Consider the following 22325-nt stretch of genomic DNA (forward strand, 5'->3'; position numbering starts at 1 on the left):
CAGTATGTCACTAGCAAACTCTGGATTTGTGTAAAGAATACTGAAAATTGGAATCTTAGAAAAGGGGCAGGTATAAGTACTCATACCTTGGGAATGATGTGAGGGCATTTGTTGTCACTGATAGTGTGTGCTCATAAACATGCTATGCTTAGTAACACAGATTAAGCAAGGCACCATTTCATAGAAAAGCAAAACAGTGAAAAACTAAGCCTTGGATAATGTGGGGTTTTTACCTTCCAACCCCTCATTCTGGAAGATTTGCCACTATTCTCTCTTACTTAATACAAATTACCCTGAGGTATGATCCTCAGGATAACTGACCAAATGTTGTGGAAACACTCTGTCATTTAACTGATTGATTAAGTGTATGATTATCACCTTTGAATTACTTGCTGATAGAATACATTTTGTAGTGTAATTATTGTTCTTATTATATATGGAATATATTTGCTTCTTATTTATTTATTGACATTTGATTACCAGGAAGTCTGACTGGGTCGAAGCCCTTTTTCAGCAGATGCCCAGGGAGAAAACTCCAAATTATTACAAAATATTTTAAGAACAAGAATTTTACAATCTTCAAAAATAAAACAAAAACATTTGTAGTTTAAATAATTATAACAATTTAGACATAATATAAAAATATTGGTTAAAAGTCGATACAAGGTACATGACAATCATTTAATATTTAGAGAAAGTTTAGACAGTTTGTAGAGAAAGTAAATGTAAGGCAATATACAGTGAGGAAAACAAGCTTATAGTATATTTAGAGAGAAATTCAAGGAAGGGAATTAGGTAGCAGTAAGGAAGTAAGTAAAGAAGGGAGAGTAAGAAAGTATAAGGAATGAAGAGATATTTGTTCACATTTAAGGATATAGTCTATCTTGGATTTGAGCAAGATCAGAGCAAGAGTTGAGTTAGGAAGTCTTTCAGAATGGCTTTGAAAGATGGGAGGGAGGGTATAGTCCTGATCGATACAGGGAAGGAGTTCTAGGCCTTAGCAACATTGTACAAGTACATACAATGCCCAGCAGATTTGCTAGGGGTGTAGACAGGAGTTTTTGGTCACTGGATCGCAATGGCCAACTGGAAATATAGTTATGTAGAATGTTTTTTAGTGTTGGACAGGTAGATGAATGCTGGACAATTTTATAAGTGGTAAGAAATTGTGTATATATATATATATATATATATATATATATATATATATATCACGTGATGTGGCATTTCTGACCAATTTAGGCTTTTCGGTGCTATACACTGGTGAGTTCTGAAACGGGTATATGCTGCAGTTTTAGCAACCATGTTATAACATTGTTCAGGTTTTAGTTTTTGTGAAGCCTGGAGGTTAGTAAGGATGAGAGCACCATAAAGAAGAGTTGGGAGGAGATAGATAGTGGCAAATGTAAATTCAGTTGCATCAGTAACAAGGTTTTTTGGCTCTGTAAGGCACCTCTAGTTTTTCATGGGTTTTTATCATGCAATTTTGCATATGCAGGTCAAATGTGAGATTATCATCCACTGTCACCCCTAATAGTTTGCTGTGAGAAGTAACTTCAATGGTTCTATTATCATGAGAGAGGACTTTAAATTTTATTTTTTCATGGGAGAGGGATTTGGGGGAGAAAAGTAGTAGTTTGGTCTTTTTGGGTTGAGCATGGGTTGTGAGTTACAAAGCTGTATTTCAGTGGCTATTAAAGCTTCCTGAGTCATTTTTGGAGGTGTACCAAGTTGTCAGATGTACAAATGAGAGTGTAATCATCTGCATAGTGTATTAAGGTAGCCTGTTGTGTGGTAGTATAGAGGGCATTGGTGAAAATGTTAAGGAAAATGGGACCAAGAATAGAGCCTTCTGGAACACTGGTAGTGACTGGGAGGTAAGGAGAGACAATGCACTGCTATTTTGATGACCGATACCTATTGGACAGGTAGTTTTTAAACCACAGAAGGGTGGGCTGACAGAAACCTAGTGAGGACATTTGAAGTAGAAGTTTGCTGTGGCAAACTGTGTCAAAGTCTTTATATAATTTTAATGGTAATGAGATAGCTGTAGTGATTTATATGTCATGGTATACCAGTATTCCATAAATATGGAATATATAGAAAAACACCTTCAAACATATCAGGCAGCTAATAGAAGCTAAAGTCAAAATAAAATGACATACTACAACTCACTAACTGGGTAACAAAATGAAAATATTTTATAAATAATATTACAAAAGACAAACTTAGGAAAAAAAACACAAATCCTTTATTAGGTCAAAGTTACACTTTTCAAAGTATAAAAAAATCAGAGTTTTAATTTATTGCTAAGAAATTGCATTGGGGCAGATTATGAAAATATACCACTTGAGTCATTTTCTTCTTTGCAGTTTAGTGATATGTCATCATTCAAGTCAGATCTCCCCAGTACCAATTTGTATGCTTTTGAACACAAATATCAAAATTAACTGTTTTTAGATACAATTAAAATGAAAAGACACCAAAGTTTGAAAATGTACCCAGGATAGTAAGACAAGAAAGCCAATTGGGTTTTTGGTATGAAGTACTATGAATTAATGGACAAAATATAGAATTCAAGCTTGACATGAGTGCAGACTGAATTCTTTTGTTTCAAGGTACCTCTTAAATAGTAGCTCTGCTTGGTACTGAAGAGAGCTGTAGAGCCATTTGTTAACCACTGCTGACCACCACATGGAACCAAAGGTCAAACACTGCTCCATTTGTTAACCACTGTTGACCACCACATGGAACCAAAGGTCAGACATTACTCAATTTGTTAACCACTGCTGACCACCACATTGAACCAAAAGTCAAACATTACTGATGTGAATACAAGTAACAAGGAAGATAAACACTCTTTTCACAAACAATAGCAGCTTAACAAGTAATTTGCCTAATATTTGTGTATGACTTGAGACAAGCTAGGAACAAATGGTTATGGCAAATTAAAATGTAAGGGCGATGCATATGCACAGAAAGAGTTGGACAGCTGCATGAACAACTCAGATACTACACAGACCTAGGAAAATGATATCCTGCATAACTTTGCTGATTTGTTCATATCCTTATGAAGTTGTCCAGGGAAAATCATATACATGTAAAAGTTGCGTCTTTGTTACTGATACATACTGAAAGGATAGTATTGGACAATTGGATAGGAAACTGGAATTTCATCCCTAGTTTGGCACCTATATCTCGGATGCAAAAAGGTAACCTGTAAATGGTTCATCTCCCAGGCCCATGCTTACACTTATCAAGGATATCAGATCTTGTCAGAGATTTAGGATGCATGGCTATGGTTAAAAAAGCCCTTGTGGTCATTAGCCGAGTAAACACGTATGAACCTATGAACCAATTAGTCTATCCTTGAAGTGGAGTATAGTAGAGCAGGAGCTAAAGCAAATGGAAACCTTGATCAGCTTTAAAAAAACAACAAAATGGGTGAACAGCATGGTTACTGGTATGAAGAAAGACAATATTAGAATAAAATGATTAAAATGGAGCATTTCTCTTTGCTTGTACATGAAGAAGCAGTCTCAAAATTACCAAAGAAGTTCAAGATTAAATGAAATCATTTTTGCATCTCCAGGACTGTGCACACTTCATACATTACGTGGAAACTACAGATTTCTTAAACTTCAATTTAGCATTTTAATACTTGAAGCTTTTTAAAGAGTTCTCTGAAACATTTTTACATCAGCCCTAATGATACTCTATGTGCAAGAATTTTATATATATATATATATATATATATATATATATATATATATATATTTATATATTTATTTTTCTTCCCTGGAAAATGTTTTCAGTTGTTTTAGTAGAGATTACTGGGAGATTTTTGAGTGACAGTCATGAATAAACAAAACAGCAGTGTGACGTATACTTGAAAATTTTAATAACAAAACATTAATATATGATAACATAAATATTATAAAACAAATATGCATGTGTAAATTATCAATAATAAAATAAAATAACTATTTACAATGGTGTCTACTAAAAAACAAAGCTTTTTAAACAGAAAAAGAAATGTGATGAGTAGTTGTTAGTTAATTATTAACGTCTGTTTATCCAGAAGTTTTTTGAATTTAAACTATATATTATATGAAGAGGTGATTCTAGATGTTCTTGTCTTGATTGTGATAAGTTCATAATGACAAACTTCGGTTGCTAAGTCTACAAATTCCTTCATAGTATGAGCTGTCTGATTCTTCCAGTTCTTGGTGATGACTTTTCTTGCTAATTTTAAGATACTCCATAAAATGGGGTATTTTCTTTTCATGACACAAGTGGGAATAGCTCCATTAAATAAAATAATAGATTTGGTCAGCATAAATTTATCATTAAAAATAGACTGAAAGAGAAAAATCCATATTATCCCAGTATGTATAAGTTTTATACAGTTGTAAGACATATGCTGCGAGTTAGGTTAACATTTAGTTTACATCTCCAGCATCCCATGTCTATATTATATATCAATTCAATTCAACTTTATGTGGAGTGATAAAGATTCTATGTAAGAATTTCCAAGAGAATATCCTCTACCTTAGTAATGAAGTAGTTTGTGTTGAAGATTGGAGTATTAGTTTTTTATCATCTTCACTCGGGGAGTTATTATCAACAAGTTTAAGATAATCCCAATAGCTTTCTCTGTGACATACTGTTGATTTCTTAAGTAATGCATTTCTTTGTGCAGGTCCAAAGCCCGGATAAATGGGGAGGGTTGCATTAGGAAGGGCATCTGGCATAAAACACCTGCCAAATGAGATATGCGGAAACCAATACAGATTTACACACTGGATTGTTCGAGGCCTGGGTTAACAATGACCGCCACCAGTACTGTTAGCCGACAGGGTGCTGGCAGAAATTGGGCTACTGTTGGCCGAAGGAGGAGAAGGAGAAGAAGAGGGCAAAGGCAGGAAGAGAGGAGAAAGGTTAGGAGTGTGGTTGTGAGGGTAGGAACTTTGAATGTTGGCAGCATGACTGGTATAGGGAGAGAGCTAGCTGATATGATGGGCAGAAGGAAGGTTGATATATTGTGTGTACGAGAGACCAGGTGGAAGGGGAGCAAGGCCAGGTGTATTGAAGTTGGATTCAAATTGTTCTATCAGGGTGTGGATGGAAGGAGAAATGGGGTAGGGGTTATCCTTAAGGAACAGTATACCAAGAGTGTTTTGGAGGTGAAAAGAGTGTCAGATAGAGTGGTGTTTATGAAGCTGGAAATTGATGGTGTAATGGTGAATGTTGTTAGTGCATATGCTCTGCAAGTTGGGTGTTATGGATGAGAAAGAAAAATTTTGGAGTGAGTTGGATGAAGTGGTGATGACTGTACCCAGGGGTGAGAGAGTGGTGATCATTGCAGATTTCAATGGGCATGTTGGTGAAAGGAACAGAGGGGATGAGGAAGTTATAGGTAGGTATGGTGTTAAGGAAAGAAATGCAGAAGGTCAGATGGTAGTGGATTTTGCAAAAAAGGATGGACATGGTTGTGGTGAATATGTATTTTAACAAGCGGGAGGAGCATAGGGTGACATACAAGAGTGGAGCGAGATGCACACAAGTGGATTATATCCTATGTAGGAGGGCCAGTTTGAAGGAGATTAGAGACTGTAAAGTGGTGATGGGGGAAAGTGTAGTTAGGCAGCATAGAATGATGGTCTGTAGAATGACACTGGTGAGCAAGAGGAGGAGGAGGAGTGTGAGGGCAGCACCAAGGGTCAAATGGTGGAAATTGAAAAAGGGTGATTGTGAGGTGGAGTTCAGGGAAGAGTTAAGACAGGCACTGGGTGGCAATGAAGTGTTACCGAATAGTTGGGTAACTACAGCAGAGCTAGTAAGGGAGACTGCTAGAAAGGTGCTTGTTGTGACATCTGGATAGAGGAAGGAGGGCAAGGAGACCTGGTGGTGGAATGTGGAAGCACAGGAGAGTATACGGAGAAAGAGGCTGGCAAAGAAGAAGTGGGATTGTCAGAGAGATGAAGAAAGTAGACAGGAGTATAAGGAGACAAGGTGCATGGTAAAGAGAGAGGTGGCAAAGGCTAAGGATAAGGTGTAAAGGGAGTTGTATGAAAGGCTGGACACTAAGGAGGGAGAAAAGGACCTGTACCGATTGGCTAGACAGAGGGACCAAGCTAGGAAATATGTGCAGCAGGTAAGGGTGATAAAGGATAATGAGGGAAACTTACTCACTAGCGAGGAGAATGTGCTGAACAGATGGAAGGAGTACTTTGACGGGCTGATGATTGAAGAGAATGAGAGAGGAATGCTGGATGATGTGGGATGGTGAATCAGGAAGTGCAATGGATTAGCAAGGAGGAAGTAAGGATAGCTATGAAGAGGATGAAGAATGGAAAGACTGTTGGTCCAAATAACATACTTGTGGAAGCTTGGAGTTGTTTAGGAGAAATGGCAATGAAATTTTTAACCAAATTGTTTAATGAACTGTTGGAAAGTGAGGGGATGCCTGAGAAGTGGAGAAAAAGTGTTTTGGTACCGGTTTTTAAGAATAAGGGTGATGTGCAGAGCTATAGTAACTACAGAGGGATAAAACTGGTCAGTCACAGCATGAAATTATGGGAAAGAGTAGTGGAAGCTAGGTTAAGAAGGGAGATGATGATTAGTGATCAGCAGTATGGTTTCATGCCAGGAAAGAGCACTACAGATGCAATGTTTGCTCTGAGAGTGTTGATGTAGAAGTACAGAGAAGGTCAGAAGGAGTTGCATTGTGTCTTTGTGGACTTAGAGAAAGCATATGACAGGGTGCCTAGAGAGGAGTTGTGGTATTGTATATGGAAGTCGGGAGTGGCAGAGAAGTATGTAAGAGTGGTACAGGATATGTACAAGCGTAGTGTGACAGTGGTGAGATCTGCAGTGGGAGTGACAGATGCATTTAAGGTGGAGGTGGGATTACATCAAGGATCAGCTCTGAGCCCTTTCTTATTTGCACTGGTGATGGACAGGTTGACAGACGAGATCAGATAGGAGTCCCCGTGGACTATGATGTTTGCAGATGACATTGTGTTATGTAGTGAGAGTAGGGAACAGGTTGAGGAGACCCTGGAAAGGTGGAGATATGCTCTATAGAGGAGAGGAATAAAGCTCAGCTGGACTAAGATGGATTATAAGTGTGTGAATGAAAGGGAGGACAGAGGAATGGTGAGGATGCAGGGAGTAGAGTTGGTGAAGGTGGATGAGTTTAAATACTTAGAATCAACAGTTCAGAGTAATGGCGAGTGTGGAAGAGAGGTGAAGACGAGAGTACAGGCAGGGTGGAGTGGGTGGAGAAGAGTTTCAGAAGTGATTTGTGACAGATGAGTACCAGTAAGAGTGAAAGGGAAGGTCTACAAAAGGGTAGTGAGACCAGCTATGTTATATGGGTTGGAGACAGTGGCATTGACAAAAAGGCAAGAACTGGATGTGTCAGAGTTAAAGATGTTAAGATTTGCACTGGGTGTGAAGAGGGTAGACAGGATTAGGAATAAGTATAGAATGAACGATATCCAAACTGCCCCAGGTGGAATAATGCAGGTTTAATGTCCAACGCACAGAGTACAGCATAAAACAGCACAAAACAGCAGCACCAATTCACCAATGACCTAGGTTTCGTCTCAAAGCATTGACTTCATCAGATTGGTGAACTAGTAACCAACAATATATATTTAGCTTAATTAATTAATGACAACTAATTAACAATACATAATACAATTACTTCTACCACATTGTCAAAAGTAACCCTCCTATATTCTAAAATATTACTCTAATTACATACAGAATATGAAAGTTAAAAATAAAGAAATAAATATGCAATAATGAAAAATGTATTTATATCTAATATATGTTATTAGTTAATAATTAAGTTATTGTTATTATAATTAAGGGTTATTATATCTTCAATATTATCAGACTAGATTATCCCTAAGTAGGCAATTTTACTATCATTCATAATGTAGTCCTTGTCTGATATTTTATTGAAAATACAAATAGGCAGAAGTTTGATGAGCATTTTTGCCCCTGACCCCCCCCCCTTCTCCTTTTAGTGAAAATTAAAAATAAACAAATAAGTAAATAAATAAATATTAAAAAATAAGTTAATACCCTGTACATTGAATTACAGTGCTCAGGTTTAAGTTAAAAAAAAGAAAAAAGAGAAATGTTTTCTCTTTTAAAATGTAGCAAACTGCTTGCGACAGTTTATACTCCACACAGCACTCAGTTTTACTTTTAAACTGTAGCAGTTCTATATAATACAGAGTTCATTCTTGATTAGTCTAATGAAAATTTTGATTTCAAAATATCTCCTCATAATTTACATTGTTATGACTAAAGGATGAAGCAGCACAATGGTTAGAATGTGAAAAAAAGAAAACTACCTCATACTACTCTGCAATTATTTGAAAATTTATGGGAAGGACTAGACTTAAGAAAAGTCTAACTCAGTCACTTCCCACTACATAGCAGCTGAATTATACAGCTTCAGAGGCTCAGGATTAATTATAACATTCAAAGTCACAGATTTGATTGAATACGGTTCAAGTTTTATGGTATTATTTACCAAGGTGAAAGTATATTTAAGTGTGTAAAATGGAGCAGTCATAAGGGCAAGCAATGGCTACATGTGCTTGCTAGAATGATGACTAGTATTTGATACAGTTTAAGCAGCTAAAATAAATTTATGAAGATTGTTTTACACAGTTGAATCTACACAGTTATAAGCAGCTCCTTTTAAATATATCATGCACAGTTACAGCAAGCAGCCTTTGAATCTTATTAAGAATGAAAAGTGCAAATTGGATCATAAAGAGATACCATGAAAATAGTAGAAGCTTTTTTGTACAAACCAAATGAGGGGGGAGGTAACTGGTGCCAGTATTTTTGTGTGCATTTGTTTGTTTGTTTGTTTATTGTGCCTAAGGAATTTTATGTATTATGTGCAGTCTAATATTTGTATCATCATGCATGACTGACGTTTTCCAGTTTCATGTGGTTAAGTTTATGCTTGTTATGCTGTGTTTTTTGGGTTTCAGTGACTAGTTTTATTAATTAATTGCCAGAACTCAACATCTCCTGAACTTTGCAGAGAACTCTGTGGAGGTCTTTGTCTTATGGACTCTAGAGAAATATTTTCATACTGAAGATGGTGGTATTGAACAAAGCGAAATGCGGAGATCACAGGCATTAGGCTTGAAATTAGCTGTGATTATTGTATTGAGAGGCAGTTATCAATCAGTTTTAAACTAGAGCTGAATCTGGTCCATACCTATTGAGGAAACACTAACACTTCATGACTTTCACTGGTGGAAAAATGAACTGTAGGTCACTTTTTACAATTGGCATGAAGACCTTCATGTAGGAGTTTACAGGGGTCCAAATTTAGAGATGATAAAATCAGCAAGCAAAGGAGAGTAACATTGCTGGAAATGATATGGTGGACACTGTTTTTTCAAAATCTCACCAAGTCGACACTTAAATATAGACTGCATTTCATATAGGTTCATAGATTAGTACTAGGCTAACTGCCCTTGCGAGCCATTTTAAGCCTAGCCAATTATCCTGTGTGAGACTCAATCTCTGCACCTTGTGTTTGTAAGTCAAACACCTTAACCATTAGGCCACCCTTCCAACCATACAATGGGCAGACAGAGGTTAAAACATTTAAAATAGACAGCTGAGTGCACATTTTCCAAGATAAAAAGTGCCCAATCCTGGTATGCACACTGGTAAGAGGACTGAAAAAAAATGACAATGTAGAATTCTCAAGACATGGAAACTTTCCTACAATGGAGTTAGGCCAGGCCCGGGGGAGGATAGCTCCCTCTGTTGTAGAAGGAAGTAGTAGTCAACAAAAAACACAAAAACTGGCAGGCCAAAAAAGAGTGAGAAAGATGACAGAGTAGGCTATTGAGAATAAGAAAGAAATTTTATATTGTTACTACTATGCAAGAAGACCAGAATTTCCAGAGAGAAGATATTAAGAAAAAGATTGAGACAAATTAGAATAAAGAAAAATACTTGCACAAGAAAAATTGTTGAAAGGCTTAAATGCAAATTTGTGTTCATTAATACAACAGATCCATGAAAAACATTATATAGACCAAGAAACCTTGGGCCATTTGGAAAAAATGTATAAAAAAGAAACATGGACATGAGAAAATAAGAGAGATCTAATATGGTGCAATATTTATGCAAAGGAAAAAGTCAAATTAATCAATACAAACAAAGCAGCTCCAAGATATAAGACACCCAGATATGGAAATGTTCATAACACAAAAAATAAGATCACAAAGGGGGAAAGGAGAACAGAAGATTAGTAAAGTAGAAGTTAAACAAATAGAAGATGAAGTTATGGAATACCTGTGGAGTGAAGGATTTAGTGTAGAAAGTCTAAAGCAGGTTATATCACAGCATAATGAAACAATGGATCCCTAAAACAAGGAGAAACAGGTGGAAAAGAAGACTTCTGAAGAAATATGCCAATGAGAAAGAAAAGGAGATGTAATATGGTGCAATACATTTTTGTGAAGGAGAAAGCAAAACTAATCAGTAGAAAAAAAACAGTACAAAAGATATTTGAAGAGAAATACAGACAAAGGCATTTGGATATGGAAAATTTTACAATAAAAAAAAAACAAAGGGGGAAAGTAAAAAAGAAGTTTAGTAACAGAGAACTTACACAATTAGAAACTGAAGTTATGGATTACCTGCGAAGTGAAGGATTTAGTATAGCAAATCAAATTTTGGTAATGTCACAATATGATGGAAAAATGAGTCCCCAGATTAAGGAGAAACAGGTGGGATGGGAAGCATCTAATCAGCTGCCACTTGAAGATGCTCTGGAGATTTCAGTAGGAAACCAGTGGAAATGTTTAGTTGGTGCCACACAGCAAGGGATAAGAACAGGGAAGGGTGGGAACTCTGATGCAGTCAATGTTGTGATGTAAAAGGCAAGTGAGGTAACAGATGACAAGGGTACAGCTGAAGACAATATGTCACAGGAACATGTTCTGGAGCTTTCTGTAGAATGCCTGCAGGAAATGGAGAATAAAGAGTATGCTCTCAATTTCGAAGGAAAAGATCTAATGGAAAAGTTGATTGATTTAATAGAGCTGGACAGACATATTAAGATTAATGAAAGAAATAAATTACAGAAAGTCAATAAGATCCCAAATGTTAAAAGTCTGGTAAAACAAATGATTAACATAAATTTTTGAGGTGTGATTTTATCTGTTATTAATTGAGCTGCACAATAATATATCAATATTACTGTGCAGCTGAATTAATAACAGATAAAATCACACCTCAAAAATACAGCGCAATAAGGTAAAGAAAGGAAAAAAATCAAATACCATCATGGAGTTATCAAACAGAGAAAGCTATAAAGCTATTAAGATAAGAAGTTTCCCTGTTAGAAGAGTATAGAAGAGGGAACAGGTAAGCAAAATACTTATAAAGGTAGACATTATAAATGCAATTCCCAGCATTAGAACAGATCAGGATCTATTGTACACTGTTGCAAATAAAAAATCTAATGATATCAACACAGGCAGAAAAACCTAGCAAATATACAGATGAATATAAAGGAAAAGTATAAAAGCAATTTATTGATGACCAAAGAAAGCTTTATAGAAAACTGGGAAGCAAAACAAACAAAACAGAAATATCCCCAAAAAAAGAAATAATCACATTTTGGAGAAATATCTATAAAGACCCTGTGGAACATAACAAAGATGCCGAATGGATAGAAGTAAAACAACAGTAAGAAGTTCAAACGTACAGGATATGAAACCAGATGAACTAACAGCCAGAGAAATTGAAAAAAAAGTAAAAAAAAAAAAAAGCTCCTAAATGGTAAACCCCAGGCACAGATGCATTACCTAACTTCTGACTAAAAGTATTAACATCTTTACATGAAGATTTATCCCTACATAAGAACTACTTATGTTCACACCCAGAACAGACACTAAACCTGGTTAACAACAGGAAAACTAATAGTCCTCCTTAAGAGTGAACCTGCAAGGTATCGTAAAACTATAGACTGGTAACATGCCTTCCAACGATGTATAAACTATATACTGGAATTGACGCTGACAGAGTTTATAGTCAATTAGAAGAAAACTCGATCATGGCAATAGAACAAAAAGGTAACAAAAGAAAGTCATTTGGAACAAAGGATCATTTGTTGTTAAATAAAGTCATAATGGAGAACTGTAAAATGGGGAAGAATCAAAGTATGGCATGCATAGATTACAAAAAAAAAAAAAAAACATTTGAGAGTATCCCTCATTCATGGATAAAGGATTGCTTGGAGATGTATAAGAAATACCTACACTGATCAGTTACATTGCAGTGACCATGAAACAGTGGAAAACCATTTTGCAGCTAAGCCATGGTAAAGCACAAATTGTTATCTCAGTGATAAAACTTCAAAGGGCAATTCCAGGGTGACTCTTTGTCACTGCTGCTCTTTTGTGTTGCCCTTCGCCCATTAAGCTGTCTACTTAACAGATTAGGTAATGGTTACAATTTGGCTCTCAGACAACAACAAAGTATAAAGACTGCTCTTATACATGTTGTGGATAAGGAGCTGAAAGCACAACTAGAAATGGTCAAGACTTTCTCAGATGATATAAGAATGTCATTTGGTCTCGATAAACATGCAAAAGCAACATTTAGAGAAGGAAAGCTACAGCACAATGAAAATATCAGTCTGGGACAGAAATGCGATATAAATGACCTTGAGCAGGAGGGAGTTTGTAAATATCTGAGAATTGAAGAAAGATAGACAATAAAACATGAACAAATGCAAACAAAACTCCGATATTTTAGAAGACTAAATTTATAGGTTCATAGGTGGGTACTAGGCTATCTGCCCGAAGGCATTTATAAGCCTAGCCAGAATGTGTTGGCTTTCGCCGCCCCTTTAGATTAGTTCCCTGTGCCTCTGTCCAGCAGAGCCACTGAAGTGATCCCTGAGGTAAACTTTCTGTTTCCCATCCACTCGTCAAGGTTTCTTCTGAAGAGTGTTACCGAGGAGTTCTGCCTAATGTAGGTTGTGATCTTGTTCAAAAGCATGGGAAGTCTCTGTGTCTCTCTCTGAATGTAAGGTATTCTAATCACTGGCTGTAGCAATTTCAGTGATCAGTGTCATATTTTTCTTCATTTCATGGACTATTTTACCTGTTATTTTCACATCTATTTTTTTAAAAACTGTTGGTAATGTTTTAATACTGAAAACAGCCATGACATCTAGGAACAAAGGCCAAGCTATAAACCAGTTTGCTTTTCATGTTGTAACTTACAGCACACCTCTCAAGTGTACCTCATTACGAGGAACGTACCTCATTTGGGGTCTTAAAAAGTCCATGTTCCTCGAAGTTCCTCAAAGTTCCACATTGAAAGACTCTGTCACACATTCAGTCTTAGGAATGTTTTAAGTGAAATCCATTGTAAATAGAAATTAATTACATTAATTCATTAAAAGATCTTCTTTATAAGTAAAACCAGCATATTTTAACCATTCTATGACCTTCCTATTTGAAGTTGTTAGTAAGCCATTAGTATGTGTTCCACATTTTGGCCATTTGTTCCACAAAATGAGGGCTAGTGTTCCTCATTTTGGAGATGGAAGGTTGAGAGCTATGACTTACAGTTTTAGGGTGACTGAAGAGAAAAAAATCCAGGGTGACTCCCATGCTTAGTTTAGCAGAAGCATATCAGTTTCAACTGGTAGTGGAAACCTAAACAAAAGCAGACAAAAATCAAGCAGCAACTGAATGTGCCAAAAAAATAAAAATAAAAAAAAATATATATATATATATATATATATATATATATATATATATATATATGTGTGTGTGTGTGTGTGTGTGTGTGTGTGTGTGTGTGTGTGTATAGAAAAAGAGAAAGATCAGATAAGAAGGCAAGAAATGTAGAAAAGGAATAATAACTTTTGCAAGCATTGAAAACTCGTGGAACAACCTCATGTTGATCAGGAGCTGATGCAGGAATGGTTAAGGAAAGAAAGATGAAAAGTTAATATCAACAGAGCAGGATAGTGGATTACATACACATTAGTTTACAAAGTCCATTGAACATGGAAAACAGGCAAATGCAGATTCTGTAAAACATAATTGGAAACAGTTGCACATCTTGTTGCTGGGTGTGATATACTAATGGCAGAGGGCCTGTATACTGAAAAGCAGAATAATTTGGCAAGACCGTTGCACAGGGACTCTACAAACATTACATTAATGAAGTAACTCAGAAGCATTTGAAATATGAACCACAAAGCATTATAGAAAATGATGAAGCGTATATCACATGGGATCACCCATTACTAACAGTTTAAAAAAATAGATGTGAAAAAAACAGATAAAATAGTCCATGAAATGAAGACAAATATGACACTGATCACTGAAATTGCTACAACCAGTGATTAGAATACCTTACATTCCGAGAGAGATAAAGCCACTAAATACCAGGATTTGCATGTAGAAATGAGGGCAATGTGAAAGAAGGATACCCAGATAGTTCCAATAGTAGTAGAATCAACAAGTCTCATAAAAAAGGACTTACAGCCTTAATTAGATATCCTATTGATACATGAATTGCAAAAGAAGTCAGTTCTGTGCACATTGTAGGTGCTACGAAGAGCACTGTTGACTAACATTAAATATTGAAACAATACTAATTTCACAAACTTTAATCCTACTTTGACTTGAGAGTGCAGTCTGGTATTACAGACCCAAAAGACTTGAAGAAATTAAACTGGAGTTTACAGATTTCATCGTTGACATAATTTTGACTAATTCATATTGGTTTGTGTTTAGAGATTTAGCTATCTGGGAGTCAGTTGATTTTGTGGCTGTAATGAAGGATTCTGCAGCCTCTATGAAAGGTTTCTGACTCATTTAGATTATTATGTCTGTCACTTACTAGCATGCTTGCTCAATGGATTTGCTGTTTCAGCCAGGCTGGTCAGCAGGATTATGGAATGGAGACGTTGTTTGGTCTTACCACCATTCAGTCTGGCTTAGTCTTGAACCACACTACCTTTTGTCACCTGATGCTCTCCTCTTTGAGAAAAGGAACTCTGGTAACTGCATTGCATATTATCTTGAGTTGTTGGTCACAAAGTAACATACGTCTCTTACAACATCTGTGATTCTGTGTGCTGCCTTATTACTGTGAAGGATACTTATCATGACTGAGCTTTGATCTTTGTGCAGGTCACAGTAAATAATACAGAAATGATGGAGAAACATACACAATTTATTTTTATTATTTTTATTTTACATTTGTTAACTGGGATAGTCCGACTGGATGCATGTCCATTTTCAGCAGAGGCCCGGGGAGAAAAGTTCCAAAGTAAACAAAAACATTAAAAACATTTTACAATTATAATTTTGACAAAGAGTACATAAGCAAACAATAATAACCATGTTCCACAGGTTAGAGTAAAACCCTGGTGAAAGCCAGGGGTAAATTAAACAGTAGCTGATTAATTGATTTTACACAATCTAGAAGAGAGATAGCCAGACATGATACAATGACATATTCAGTTTAGTGCCAGATATTGTTTGAGTCTAGTTATAAATTGACCTAGGGAGGAGAGTAAAGTATTGTCAGCTGGAAGTGAGTTCCAAGATCTGCCTACAGAGTTTGCAAAGAGAGAGTCACCAGCTGCATTGTTAATGTTGCTTGTCTGAATTAGTAGTCTGTTAGAGGAGCTAAGCAGTCGTGGATTGTGATAGGAGGTGATAAGATTTTTAAGTGCAGGAGTATTATCTGGATTATAAAGGATTTTATAAGCCATGATTGGTTGGTTATACTGAATTACACAACGTGTAATAACACAAATGCACACGCATAACCATCTTGAGGACAAACTCAGACTGTTCCTATATTAGTCAACTTATCGATCAGTGATCTCCTGTAAAAAGTGATGTTATTTGCCCAGGGAAATAAATACTGAGAAAAAGTGACTAGCTGTGCTTGTCTTTGTAAGCAGTAAATTATGAAGTCGGGGGTGTCTAGTCTTTGCACAAAAGATGACCTGTTTTAAGAGGAAGACATTCCTAGGAGACATGGTAGGATTGCCTTATCTGTGACAGTCATTTGCCAAATCGGAGATGGGCTGAGTTTGTACTTCTTATCTTTGCAGAGTTCTTGTAGCCGCTTCCGAGCTTGTGCCCACTGCATTTGGGCTTGACCAAGGCCCAATTAGTTTACTTTCAGCTTGGTTGGATACCTTGGTACCTTTATTCCTAAGAATTGTCCAGCACTTTCTGAAGATTGGTTTGTTTCTGTAATTTGTAAAGGAATCTCTGAGTACAGCAATCCTCAAAAACTCTCTAACATTCCATAGCATGTCTTTATATAAGTATGTGTATATATATATATATATATGGGTCTACTTCATAACACTGACATTTCATAACGTTGAATTTCATGACACTGAGACCATAACATCGAAAATTCAAAACACTGAAAACCCAAAACATTGAAAACTCAGAAGATTGAAAGTGTGCTTCAAAGCATAAGGTCCCCTCCACCTACAACAACACCTAACTAACAAACACACTTTCTATTACATTTCTGCAGGGGAGCAAGCCCCCCTGCACACCCCATGTGGGTGGCTCAGCCCCCCACACCCTCCATTAATTAAATATAACAACTACAAATTTGCACTACAGTGGAAAAAAAAGTTAATTTCCTAACCGCAGTATATGGTGACTGTGATACAGAGAGGTTAGGAAATTAACTTTTTTCCACTGTAGTGCAATTTTGGAGTTGGTATATTTAATTTACAGGAGGGTGTGGGGGTGCAGGGGGGCTTGCCCCTCTGCAGAAATGTTGTAGAAAATGTATTTGTTAGTTAGGTGTTGTTGTAGGTGGAGGGGATGTTATTTACATGTGCATTGTAGTTTTCAATGTGATGAAACACACTTTCAGTGTTTTTGGTTTTCATTGTTTTGGGATTTAGATGTTTTGGTCTCAATGTTATGAAATTCAACATTATGAAATTTCAATGTTATGAAGTAGACCCATATATATATATATATATATATATATATATATATATATATATATATATATATATAGATAGATAGATATAGATATAGATATATATGATATATATATATATATATATATATATATATATATATATATATATATATATATATATACACATACACACACACACACACACACACACACACACACACACACACACACACATATATATATATATATATATATATATATATATATATATATATATATTTATATTTATATACATACATACATATTCCCTGGGATTCATGAAGCTTGCGCTAGGCGCAGGCATAGCGTAGGCGGTATAATGCCAAACATGGCCGCCGAGCGATTCAGGTACAATCATATTCCACGGGCACTACCGGCATACGCCAGATCTGGCAAGCCCTTGGCTTAGGTATGCTAATCACCCCATGCGCAGTGCCACACCATGCAAATGAAGGTACATAGTGATTCATGAAGTGGTGCAGGCATAGCGTAAGCCCACAGAAATGTAAACCAAAAAACACGGTTTACATTTTTCCAAACAGAACAATGGAGCTATGAAAGCGGATCAGACTCATGTATTACAAAGTTAACATATGCCAATGGCTAAATATACAGCCAATGGCATAAGAAAAGATGCACAACACCTAAAAAACAACATTTAATGTCATGTCCACAGTAACGCAAAGTATGCAGGGCATATGTGCACAAACGGGAAGACAAAGAAAATATATACAAATGTCATAATATCGCAATGTAATACAAATCATGATTTCACCATAATACTCAGTGGTATGCATGGTACACCACAACCAAGCTGCAAGGGTTGCTAAGGGTTTGTGACAGTGTTCGACGCCGTAACTAGGAATTAGTAGTCAATGCCATGCAAATGAGGCAGGTAATAGAGAATCACAAACGTCCCACCGGACTAAGGATGTACCATATGGCGCAGCGCTACAACACCGAGGAGTGGTGTAGAGGTATACATGACATCAGCAGTGGGGTGTGCCACCGTAGCTGTAAGCACATTGAAGCAATGCAAATCTGGCCTGGCCATTGCTAAGCAAAGCCGCAGGACAGGGGTGGGGAGGTAGGTATAGCATCTTTTAGCTGAGAGCACATATGGTGCCCAAAAGCACATGTGTACAGGGAGGAAAACATGCCCAAAACCCGGTAAGCAGACGCACGCATTGCGCACTATAGCTCAAACAGGAAGGTCAGGGGAAGAAAATAAGGAAATGCCACAGTAGGGTAACTGGAGTACAACTGAGCAATTAACACCTATTAACTCACAGTGGGCAATCGTTAGTAGCTGACAAGTCTGCTCGCAGAAACCTGCAAAACAGGATTGGGGAGGTGTTGGATTGCAAAGAAAAGAGAACTGTCATAGCAGAGCAAAGCAAACCTGCAGTAGACCGGCCATAGAACACATTATGCAAGATAAGCCAGGTTTAGGAAAGTACAAATGAAAGCAGGCTGCTGGATGCATGCCAGAAAATGGGAGGTGAAATGTGAAGAAATGTAAAGGGAAGGGCAAGAGGTAATCCATGGCAGCCAAATGCAATTTAACACCAAAGGCACCACAATAGTAGTTCCTGTCGTAAAACACATAAGATACCTTGTAGCTATGATCGTACATACACACCCTATGACATCATCTGTGTTCACAGCACAATAGTAATAAGTGTGAAAGCACCCCACACACACCTGTGTATTCCCAAACACTGCACCATAGGTGTAAACATACGAGGAACTTTTACAATGTACATGTTGAGAGCTGCCATAGCTGTGATTCATCACCATGCGTTAGAGACTGACGGTGTTGTGGAGGATGATGCTGACAACCACTGCAGGCCCCGGAGGAGGAGAAGAGTGTTCAGACCAAGGGTAACCTACCAGGGGCTACATGATATGGGGATAGTAGAGAGTTACAGGGTGGACAGGGACATCTTACAGCAAATAGTTGAGCTGTGCCGGTCACGCCTGAGATCCAGAAACAACAGAGGCGAACCCATCCCAGTGGACACGAAGGTATGTGTAAGCTTGTGAATACTAGCCACAGGTACCTTTCAAAGGCCAACTGGAGATATAATGGGGATCTCACAGGCATCAGCATCCAGGGTACTACACCAGTTCCTTGATGCCGTGTTACCACATGCCAATGAGCATATATACTTCCCCAAAACTCAGGAGGAGTTGGCCAGCAATATGCATCTCTTCCACCATGTGGCACACTACTCAGAGGTATTGGGTGCGATAGACTGCACGCACATACATATCAAGTCACCCCCTGGTGAGCATGGTAGGCGCTACATAAACCGCAAGGGATACCACTCCATCAACTGTCAGGTTGTGTGCAATGCCAGGGCATTATCATGGATGTGTGTGCTGGCAGCCCTGGAAGCTACCATGACTCCCACATCTGGCATGCCTCACAATTGTATCAGGTATTTGTCAGGGGGGACATCCCACATGGCCACCTTGTGGGGGATGCTGGCTATGCACTGGAGCCGTGGATGATGACTCCCATCAGAAATGCACACACACCCATGCAAGAACGCCATAATAAGGCACATGCACAAACCAGAATCATCATAGAGCGTGTGTTCGGGATGCTGAAATCACGGTTCCATTGCTTGGACACATCTGGTGGAGCCTTGCAGTACTCTCCAGGCACGTGTGCCCACATCCTCATAGTATGTGCCATGCTACATAATATGATCCTGCGGAAACAGCTGCAGCAGGCACAAAATGGTGAAGGCCCTCACAGCTCACCACAATTGCCATGGCTATCACAGGCACAGAGGGATTCAGACCACGAACACCCTTTGCCAGCCCCAGTAGGCAGACGGAGGTGTGCCCAATATGCCTATGCCTTGGCAAAGAGGGAACATATAACACATAATCTGACAGTATAGGCCCCTATGGACTGACACACATCTCCACCTGCACACACAGTAAAATGGATGGCACACACACACAACCACCTGTAAATTGTAATGTATAGGTGGCCTACTGTGTGAATCCTACATAGGCAGCCCTCAACCATTGTACACACAACAACTATTGGAACAAAGAATGTCAACACCTGAACAGTACACGCACCTATCAGCATATGTTGATACTGTGTGTATAGGTTCCTAGGTACATCGGTAGGTACACACCCGATTGTCAGAGGCCATTCATCAATCGAGGCAAACAGTGTCTGCTGTCACCACCACATCGAGTAATCAACTGTCGCTCAGTGGAGCAGAGCCAATTACGGGATCCATGTGTGTAATCACTGTTCCCCACACACTCTGCATGGATTCCCTGGTGCGTTAATGAGGGGCTCCATATAATGTAATCATGGATGTAGTTGCGAAGCATGGCGTGTACCCATGACAGTTATCTGTCACCCCAGCATGCTCCACCTATAGTTGTGTGAAGATGTAGCACATTATAGTGTGTGGCTCACTGTGACATACATACCCAATGCTGGAGCACATCCATTAAACATCACTTGGACATACCATTAATAGGTCTCATCCATATGTAAACTAACTGAGTTACCCATTTGATCACAATATGGAGTAACAGCTGTAGTACAGTCCACATACAAAATGCCATAACACGTGCACAAATCCCAGATGCCCAAGTGGTAAATGCAGTGACTGTCGTGCATGTTCCTGGTCCCACGTCCTGCAAGGGATGTAACATAATCCCGAAGGCACAAATAATGCATGTTGGATGCAGGTCATCAGATCATGTTTAGCACATGTTAGCGGGAATATGCATTGCCCAGTGCTGCTAAGCGTTGTTTAAATATGACTATATGGATATGCGCGAAACAGGGTTAAGCTTCTCTGAATATCGCACAGATCATGGTCAATGATGTCCAGAACAGGTGAAACCAGCATTATTCACCCCTGTACTAATAGTGCCTGCTCTGAAGGGTAAAATAACCACTGCCAGGAGTAGAACCCGCAATCATGTACACAATCACCTAACACTAAGCTACCCAAGATGTACCAATGGCAGGTGTGTAATGTGACAGGTTCAAACACAAACGTGCAGAGTCCAGGTAACAGTATACACCGACATGTACACAATGAAAGGTGTATTCTGCCTGTCACTCTCTGTCATATATATATATATATATATATATATATATATATATATATATATATATATATATATGTATATACATATATATAATAGAGATAGGGTGATAGAGAGATATATGTTGATGGTTCTACCTCACTTCAACGACACGCCGGAACATCGACAGGGAAATCGCGAGCCCCAGAAGATCGACAGTGCAGAAGACCGATGCAACGGGACCTAGAAGATCGACAAGCAGAAGACCGACCCGACGGATGAAAGCACCGGCCGAGGATGCCGAAATGGAAAAGGCTGTGTAAGTATGCGGTAGTGACGGACGTTAGGGTGCGAGTAAGGTAAGTGGGGATAGGGGTGGGTTAAGTGAGTTAGGGTTAGGGAGCGGGTCAGGTAAGTGTGCGGTAGTGATTGTGTTTGGGTTAGGGCGGGATAAGTGAGTTAGGGTTAGGGGCGAGCTGGTCAGGTAAGTGTGCGGTAGTGATTGTGTTTGGGTTAGGGGCGGGATAAGTGAGTTAGGGTTAGGAGCGGGTCAGGTAAGTGTCTTGGTAGTGGACCTTAGGGTTAGGGTTTGGGTCAGGGTTGTAGGTAGTTGTGTATGTGTGGTTTAGTGTGGGTTTGTAGGGATTTTGGTGTGCTTATGTTGTGTATGTGGTTTTTGGACGGGGAATGTGTTTTGTTTGTTGATTGTGGTGTGTGAAGTGTATGAGGTTTCGTGTTTGCGTACCGTCGGTTATTTCGTTGTCAGGCATGTGGAATTTCGTGTTTTTGTACTGTCGGTTATGTGGTTTCGGTGATTGTGTTGTCGGTGTTTTGGTGTTTCGTTTATGTGAGGTAGAACCATGTTGATATATACGGATTCACCTATATCTGCAAATATATAGATAGGTCAACGACATGTACACAACCATGGAGTTACAAATAAATAGGATACTGCCAACTATGGAATGTGTCACATACCGACACACGTAATCACGAGGCTGAAAGACCAAAAGAACACAGTACCGGAACACTAGAACCACGTGTAATATTATCACGATATTAAGGGACATTTAGTTATCGCTGCCAGTGATGCGGTCCATGTAGGTACTGTGTTCAGCTGTGTTTGTGATTGCTGTAGTCTGTGTATGTGTGTGTTGAGGGTGCCGTGTGCGTTTCCGTGGGACTGTAATGTGTGTGTG

This window comes from Protopterus annectens, chromosome 10.part0 (genome assembly GCF_019279795.1).
Source record: "Protopterus annectens isolate FY-2018-M chromosome 10.part0, PAN1.0, whole genome shotgun sequence".
In the NCBI taxonomy this organism is placed as follows: Eukaryota; Metazoa; Chordata; order Ceratodontiformes; family Protopteridae; genus Protopterus; species Protopterus annectens.